The 9,621-nt window shown below is 29.5% G+C and overlaps 1 long non-coding RNA gene and 1 pseudogene across 1 annotated transcript; both read right to left on the reverse strand.

The window, feature by feature from the left end:
• Positions 1-5,698: 5,698 nt before the first annotated feature.
• LOC118070506 (uncharacterized) lies at positions 5,699-6,632 on the reverse strand (annotated as a pseudogene).
• Positions 6,633-6,832: 200 nt separating this feature from the next.
• Positions 6,833-7,619, reverse strand: LOC118070503 (uncharacterized). Its single transcript, XR_004690786.1, has 3 exons — positions 7,459-7,619; positions 7,247-7,386; positions 6,833-7,101 (listed from the first exon to the last, which is right to left on the reverse strand). It is a non-coding gene; the product is annotated as an uncharacterized lncRNA (long non-coding RNA).
• Positions 7,620-9,621: the final 2,002 nt, after the last annotated feature.

Genomic DNA, 9,621 nt, shown 5'->3' on the forward strand with positions numbered 1-9,621 from the left:
TCTAAAAAGTAAGTTTTGGGACTCAATCTATGAAGGATAAAATCAAAATTTCTAAAACCCAAATTAGAATCAAACGACTTGATTCTACTTGTTTCTACTTAATATTCTGTCTTAGATCTTTTAGAGTTTTAACAAAAATCCTTAAAACCTAAATCAAAATTATAACTGTTTATAAAATTTTGAATAGCAACTCTCCTAATCTAAAACAAGAACTTGGTGAAGTAACATAGAATTTCCATTTGTTTTACTATCGGGTAATTTTAAAACTTACTGACATCAACTAGACATGTCATGCTATCAATAATCACACGAGACAGTCCGCGTGTTCACTTGCAATGGTTGGACGATAGAATCAAAATAGCAAAGTATGCTTCTTTTTTGTACTTGTGTCTGTTCAATGAAGGCACAGGAAACTGTTTACACAGAAGCATTGTCAATACTAACAGGATAATGCTTATTAATTTCATTACAAACAAGATTTATTGTTAATAAAACAGAATACAATAATTTTATTAGATGAATCCTTGGAAAGAATTATAATATTTTTATTCTGTATAAATATTATTTATTTTTATCGATAACTCCTATAAATACTATTTATTATGTTCATTGATTCATATCACAAATATTTGTATGCTAATTGGCAGTTGATAGAATTTCAAAAAAATATCAATCAGCCAGTTTGATCGACGAATAATTAGTTTTCACTAAAATTAAATTTGAATTAAAACGCAGATTCATTATGAATATTATTAATTTAATTATGAAAGTAATAAAAGAAAGAATGTAATGTAATCAACATTGGTAAGTATTTAACGTAAACAAAAAACATAAAAGTAATTAAAATGAAAATAAAACAATTTCAAAAACAAACTTGAAATTAAGCTTTAATTTATGTATCATCTCTGAGTTCTTCAACAACATTTTTACTCGAAATTTTCGAGGATTGTATGCAGAGGCCAAAAGTTCAACTCCCAGTAGAAAATTTCGTGAGTTCCATTCGTATCACGTTTGAAAGAAACGGAAGAAACGCAAACCTACCAAATATAAGATTTGATTTACTTTAAATCCCTGTGTGTATCATGCTACTGTGGTTCCTACCATAGTGAATGATATTTCAGTCTACATGTAACATGGATAAAGATCCACTGCATTACAAGTAAATGTTTAAAAACTTCTTTCTTTAGTTTTGTTATGAACTCATTAAATGCTAAACTTCTTTCGCGAATAAGAAAAAACTAGACTCAACGCAATGCGGACAATTGCTGTATCGAATATACTCGTCTATAATTTTTTGTTTTATTTTATTTTCCCTCTCTTCAATCGCATGCGCAATTTGAATATTTAAAAATTTAACGAAAAAAAATATGCTCCACGATGCTAATTGAATATATTTCCCATTAACTTTCTACAAAATATTTTATGTCGAGATTGAAACCCATCTACTCATATTCGCTAATTTTAATTTATTTTAAAATTTTTCTCACGTTTTATACATTTTTATATCACCTAGGTAATATTATTCTCATTATCATACAAATTTTATTTTTTTCACGAAAGGTTCGATTAAATAAAGAATGAAGTTAATCATATTTCAAATTATTAATGAAAACTTGTAATTGAATTATATTCCTCTTTCAGAATTAAAAAAAAAATATAGATTTTATTTTAAAAAAAAATGTGTTTATGAAGAAATTAATATCAACAGTGTGTCCACAAGAAACGTGACAAATGAATTCAATTTGAAGACAGATGAGCCGAGAAATAGGAATTTACAGTAGCAACAATGATACCTATGTCAACTGAAACACAGATTGGAAAGAAATATTGTCCAGTTGGGTGGCCTGTTATCAACTGTTCTCAAGCTTACATCTCGAAGACACGTCGGGGCGAATTGCCAAGAAATCCGTGTGTTTTTTTTTTTTTAGAAGAAAGAGATTGTTAAAAAAAACCAGTTGAATGTCCATGATTTTTATTATATTATATAGTTGCCTAAACTACTATTAAAGTTTTTTAAGTAAGATGAAACTCTCTAGAAAATTAACTAAAACCAACAGAGCAAAATAATTACACTAAAAATTTAACGCGGTTTATAATTAAAAACCTTTTACCCAAAGAAAGTTCAAGTTAAAGAGTGACAAACTTCTCAACGAATAACAGTACATCATTGAACACTTTCAGTTAACTATTAAGTCTACTGTGAACAAAGTTTTCTGTACCTTCAATGTGTTCGCAAAGTATTATTCTCAGAAAAGTCGACATGAATGTTGAGGGATCTACACCTTGAGGGCGACGAGCGTGATGGTTTCAAAGATAAATACGCACAGTACTGTCATGAAGTACCAGTAAGAGCCATGACTTTCTGACCTTACCTAAAGAATAACGAAATCCTCAGAATTTTTATGCACAATTCATTTAGAACCATTCTTTCATTTTCTATGCAATTTTCTTTCTATTTAAATTGATTATTTACACTACCTTTCTATTCTACTCGTCACGATTTTTAAAATCTTTCGTCTCGTTAAAAAGCTTTTTTTTCTCGACAAAGGGGTCTTTAAATAATACGATCGATACGTTATCATTTTTACTTTCTCTACTCTGTACAAATTCAAATAGATTATTGAATAAATTTTTTTTCCAGTAGAATATACTTCATAAACTATTTAATCTGTATTTGATAAAATTTTATAACAATTTCACTTACTTTATGTAGAAAAATATCACTACATCTTTGTCATTTGTGAGTTGCTACTCTTAAAAGGTCGATTTTATATTGCTTGAAATATTATATAAATGCTAGTTTACCATGCCTTATCCGTATAGTAATAATGGTTAGTTTATCATTTTATAGATTACTTAAAAAAAATAATTTATTTTTTCATTTCCTTGATGCTTCAATAATCTACATGATATTGGTGCCAATCTTTTTTTCTTTTCACGTAAAAAATATGAACACATTTAATGATATCAATTGAACGATTTCAATGCGAAACAAAACGTATAGAAAATATATTCACAATGAATACACTAGAGAAACCACTGAGCGCAGTCGAAGAGTAAATAAAACACGTGTTAATAATAAACCACTTCTTCAAGTATTTAACATATGTTACAAATGACGAGAGAGAAAAACTGAAAGACGTGTGTATGTAATGCAAATTACGAGATACCGCATTACTTGTACGGGAGCCCGGCGCCGCATTGCCACCGCAGGAGATCATATCCCTACTGAGTCAGACGCACGAGCCGCATCCGCAGCCCCTCGCACTCGTCCCCCATTTTACCTGTCTATTTATCCCTGTCTCGTAGAGTGTCGAACCCAGGACACGACCTTTCTTCGTGATGCATTGGGAATACAGAGAAGAATTTGGCGATCTTGGTCACGTATTGGCGTGACCGATCGTCATGAATATCACGATAATAAAAAAAACCACCCCTTTACTTCTCTTCCCACCCTGACTATACTTGCTTAGTCACTTTAGCATGCTGCACATTTCGATGAATAAAAAACAACTTTACGCAAATTTCCGTATACAGTTGTCGTTGATTTCTCCATCGTTTATACCGATTATTCATCGATCACAATATCGATACACCGGTAATTTTTAACCACTTTCACACGATACATTACCGATTGAATAATAAATAATTATTGCTGGTTGATGAGTTTAAAAATTTATGTACATATAGAGATGCTGATAATAATGGTAGTTAGCTGTAAAAGTAGCAATTAAGCTCACTTGGTTCAGTAAAACGGACGTAAGAATAAGGTTAAGTCGCGTGTTGACCGAGGTAAACCAAAGGAAGCGGGCGCACGAGACTCCCGTGCGGAGCTCAACGTTTCGCCTCACTGCCGGGCTCACTGCAGCTTGTGACGCACCACCCTCTTCTCTGCACCCTCCGTCGCACCAACCCCGTGCTTGCTTTCTCTCTGTTTCACTCCCACTTGCTCACTGTCTTTTACCACCTCTATATCTGCAACCCTTTCACACCCCCTCACGTCGTAGCCGCGCAGTTGACGCTGTTCTCTACTCCTGAAGTACACAAGGCTTACAGGATGGCCGTGGCCGGGCCAACGGCGCACACCTGCGCCGTCCCCTCCAAAGCACATCACGGTCGTCAGCTCTCTGTTGTGCTAGGAAACACGCCAGTCCTATTACTGCCCTTACTATCGTTAGTGAAGCTCAACACGGAAAAAAAAGTGATGTAAAATCTACATGCGTAGGTGTAATTTTTATATCAAAAGTATAGTTAAAAAAAATGCAGTTAATTTTATTCTGGTTAAATGATGTTAAATCTACAATAGCATTTGCCGTAGAATTTACAATAATATTTTGCAGTATTTTTTACCACAGTTTTATGTTAGTTTGACATCAAATTTTTTACAAACATAACTATAGCATTTTACTAACCAGAAAAGATAATGAGTAATGTTTTGAATTATCATCAAATAATTGTAATTACGAGTCATTAAGAAAACTGAGGAAAACAGTTTACAACACTTTAACAATTTACTGGTCATGAATTTTATTTCAAAATAGAAAATTCCATTGACAATACAAATTTCATTACATGAAAATATTATAATGAATACCTAGTTGTAATCATCAATGAGCCATTTTTATTTATTAACAAACATTTTATTATATTTCCTAATGAAGAAATATTTACTAACTTGTTCTTAGTACAATTTTTGAAACTTTTCATTACTTTATACGCATGATAATGACTGTTAAACCCGAGTGTTGTATAATGATTGATACAGAAGTAAAATTTTCCATTAATTTGCAGAACGTTTACTATGATTCCAAATTCTGGTCCTTCCTGACTTAAGTCTACAACTATAATAGAATCTTTTTCAAATCTTTGACCCATAATTTCTATCCATTTTAGAGCTTTGACATTGGAATTAGTACCAAATACAGATTTTATATGATTATCAATGTTATAATTAGGTATAATTGGACCATTAATGTATTTTTGAATAATACAAGGATTATAATTTGTAAAACACATTTTTAATTGATGCCTTAAAGTCAAAGTTAATAATATATTTTTCATTGATCCGGATATATTTGCGGTAGATTTTAATTCATGATTTTTAGACTCAAATCTCATAGACCATAAATGCATTAGTGGTCCACATTTCAACATAATTGCAGGATAGTGAAGTTTTATATGAAATTTAAATTGTAGATGAGAAGCAAATTTTAAATACAAACTTAAAAACTCTTCAATCAATGTTTTAAACAATACAACATGACTTCTCAACACTCTAGGTGATGTTATTATATCAACTATTTGTCTTAATTTCAGATATAATTGCCAAACACAGTTATCCTCTTCTACAAATTCACCAACCATTAATCCAAAATAACGTACAAAAAAGAGCATTTCTGCAGCAGACATTTTAATTTGTATATGATCGGCTGATATAAATGGAGGCATATTTGAAAGTTCTAGTTTACCATAATTGAATGTATCGATTCTAGAATTTAGAGTGTCTAAAGAAAATCGATTCTCAACAAAAATTAAGTGATTTAAAACAATGACCATTGTATAATTTGCAGTGCCTTCCAACACATCGTGCATAATATCAACAGTCTGATTTATGCAAACATGGAAATCATCTATTTCATTAAAAATACATTTTTCTTTAATACCTGTCAGTGAATAATTGTTTATTTTTAGACTCTTTTCATATTTTCTGGACTACGCAAATCCTTACATTTTCAGTAGTTTGATTATTCATTTCAAGATAAGGAATTTCGCATATTCTACAGCAATAGTTTGCACTGAAGCATTCTACAAAACCGAATATTGAATGCAATCCCAAGTTGTCACCAATAATAGCTCCACATTCAAAATATATCTTAATATTTTCATTTTTAATAGATATTGTTATACCATTTTTTTTCAGATCATTTAATTCTTCAATTAATTTTGCAAATATTGCTCTATTGCCAAATTCTTTTCGGTCATTAGAATAGAATAAACAAACAAGAAAAATACTACTTATCGTGAAGCATACTGCTTTGGAAGACATGGAATAGACATATATACAACACCTAATTTGTTGTTTCCTGCATGACTTCCTAAAGCATTACCGACCTCCAAATCATCGAAAAAAATAAAAAGTGGTAAAAAGAATTTAGTTCCATGATTTTTAGTCTTAGAACGCCAAAGATCACCTTGTATAAAATTAGATAAAATTTCTGGTTCATTTTTCAAATGCTCAACGTACTTTTTAGTTTTATCGTATAGTTCAGGTATACTAAAAATCGATTTTAATGTATTTTTTAAAGGAATATATTGTCCAAACACATCCTTTGGTTCTGAAAACAATAATTCCATTGCGTTTAGATTCTACAATTCTTGAACCAATTTTATATTGAATAGGTAATACAAGAAATCCTTTGTCATAAAAATATTTTAATCTTCTATGCTCAGTTGAAAATATTTCAAAACAACTAATAGCAGAATTAAGTATACGTGGAATATCATAATGACAACTTGTTCACATTATTTATTAAATAATATTGAATTTGTTTTATTATATATGGAACGTAAAGTTTTCTAATAAATTTTGTCAATTCTTCAACGATGAACTGAACACAGTTTCGTGGTATCATTGAGTTGTTATACAATGATAACCAGAATTTACCCAAAAATGTTTCTAAATTAATAGAAAAAATCATCAAATGTCATATTCATTTGAATATGTAAAAATGAATGTGATAAATTATAATTTATAGTCTTTTAACATTTAATTTTTATATCTATTTAAATCACTTATAAGACGATTGACACATGTAAATGATGAAGTTTTTTTGTAACTTCATAAATGTATTTTTCTAGAAATTCCCAAACGTGTTCACACTCTACTGAGTAAGTTGCATTCAATGCGTGTATGATTTTAAAACATGTGTCTATTGCTTTTAAGGGGGTAGGTAAAACATATCGCTGATCATTTATTACTACAAACGAACTTTCGATGTTATCTAATAGTCCAATGATGACTACAAAAGGCTGAAGAGTCAATTTATGCTGCTTGTAAATCCTAATTTTGCTTTCTATATATGGTTGTAGTTCATCAATAGTCTGTAGAAAAAAAACAATAAAATTGAAACTGAAACTTGAATTGCAATGTTAAAAAAAATTACACAGAGATTGTAATATTTTTAATTCAAAAAATTCTGAAACACTTCGTTTTTGAAGGAGTTGAAATTCATAAAAATTTATTTACCTCTGCATGAAAAAGAAATGATTGCTTAATGTCAGTTATATTTGGTCTCCAATGTTTTCCTGATTTTTTAGATTTCTTGTTTATTGTACCCAATAGTAATGGAAGTAATTCAAGGGCAATAATCTCAATATTACCAAGATCTTTATAGAAAATATAGTCATGAAAATTACAATTAACGTTAATATTTAAGTCGTTAAGACAAATGAAGTTACCTGAATCGTTCGCCAATAATATATTATTAGTCTTGAGGTATTGCGATACTTGATAATCTTTTCGTTTCTTACTAATATTAATAATTTTTTTTGCAACCGATGGCCATTTTAGAATTAATTTATCAACTGCCTCTTTATGAATTTGTTTAAAATCTGATTCAAACTGTAACAGAAAATTTCATTTGCAAACCTTTGTATTTAATACATGCATCAATATATTATAATACTTTTATTCAGAGGAATTAACTATGAAATTTACCATAAATAAGCAGATGGTGTCTTCAATACATTGAATGTATTAAAATACATATCAATTCGTTCTGTATGATAAGCCAATCTTTCTTTAAAACTTTCTTGCCATTTTAAAAGCACTTCACTAAATGGTTCTATATGATTTTTAAGCCATAATAATGAATCACTCAACGTAAAATATCGTTTGTATTGCTTATTTCATCTATAATTTAAAAAAATAATCAATAGAGATATTAGAATAGTAAACATTATTGAATGAATAAATTAAAAAAAAGCTAATTTCATCATTTTTAAAAAACAAAAATATTGAATAGTGTAAGTTATTCGAATTTAAAAAATATTTACGTTGATCTATATTAGAATCAGAAGTAGGATGTCTAATTCAAATAAAGTTTTCTCAGATTGATATATTATCATACAGAAGTCCTCTAGCACCAATAGGACCATTTGTGCCTTTTGTCCAGGGTGTATAATATAAGTCTTCTTCTGTCATCAGGAAATAATCTACAGATCTTTTGTCAACTTTTTAAATCTCTCAGCTGTAATCCTAATTGAAAACAATTATAAAGAAAGTTAATTTTCAACTTCCCAAAACATAATTTAAAATATTCCATCAATAGCTACGTACTTGAATTTTTTACTGTTTTCTAATTCTGATTCAATGATTACACTAGTGAGTAACCGTCGGTTTATTGTGTGTCTAGATTAAATTCTGCTAGAATAAGCCTTCCACGAAAACATTTTAATATAGTTGAATTTCATTTTGAGAGTTTCCTATACCAATATTCATTGACACAGAAAAAAGTAATAAATACATTTGAAAGGAAGAACTGGAAATCTTACTGGATGATGTTGAAGACAGAGGCATAATAGGAATTTTCGATGTTGGAAGATTTTGAAGTTGGTGCAGTGGAATTGGAGAGAGTGTTTGTTTCATAGAAATAGATATGAGATTTGAAATAAAAACTTCATTAAGACCGTGATAGTTGATTCAAGCAAAAGATTTTGACTCTTCTAAACTATCATCATGATATTACATTATATTGTTTTTGCAATTATATGAATACTTTCGTTCTTAATAATAAAACTACGATTTATTATATTTCGACATAAATTGTTTATAATGTTCTTTTAAGAATTATATCTTAATCCAATTTGTGGAATTGAAGTTCAACATAAGGGCATCAGTTAAATTAGTAACAACTGCTTTATCAACTATATTGACTGTAAAAGTAACAAAATTTGAGATGAATATAATTATATAGAGAATTGAGTTTAACCTAAAAAATTTTTTGAGTGAAACTATTAATTCCTCTGAACACTAATTATTATAAATAATCAATTTTTCATATTTAAATTTGAATAAAGATACTATTGTTGAATAGGTTTTTTTGTACTTACTGTTGAAATGAAACGCAATTAATTCTAGATTCCACTTTTTTAAAAGTTGTTTAACAAACTCATCCATTGTTACAAACTTAACACACACTTATACACAAATATCACTTTAATGTTGACATGGAACAGACAATTTTGATTTAATAACAATCTCATATGATATCCATCACCTTCTCGGTTTTTACACAAAGATAATATGTACACTATATTTTTATAATGTATTTTCACGAACATCTACGTTGTCGATAGAAAATCCACGCTGAGCAGCGACTAAATATACGAAATTTTATTTTGTTTTCCACTAACAATGTGATCTGTATCTCTTCTCAGAAACTGAGCTCAGGCGGCAAGACATCACAACAAAACAAGCGTGAGACTCGCAGTAGCGACGCGTGTCTAGATATTCTAAAATTACTCGAAACAGTTGATCAACTCTATTATTGCGATTTATTTAATTCTAGCGTACTCAAACAGTTACATAGATGGCGCTAGAATTTATAAATTCACAAAAAT

Source organism: Chelonus insularis, unplaced genomic scaffold, assembly GCF_013357705.1.
Source record: "Chelonus insularis isolate UGA/USDA-ARS -01 unplaced genomic scaffold, ASM1335770v1 contig_632_pilon, whole genome shotgun sequence".
Taxonomy (NCBI): Eukaryota; Metazoa; Arthropoda; class Insecta; order Hymenoptera; family Braconidae; genus Chelonus; species Chelonus insularis.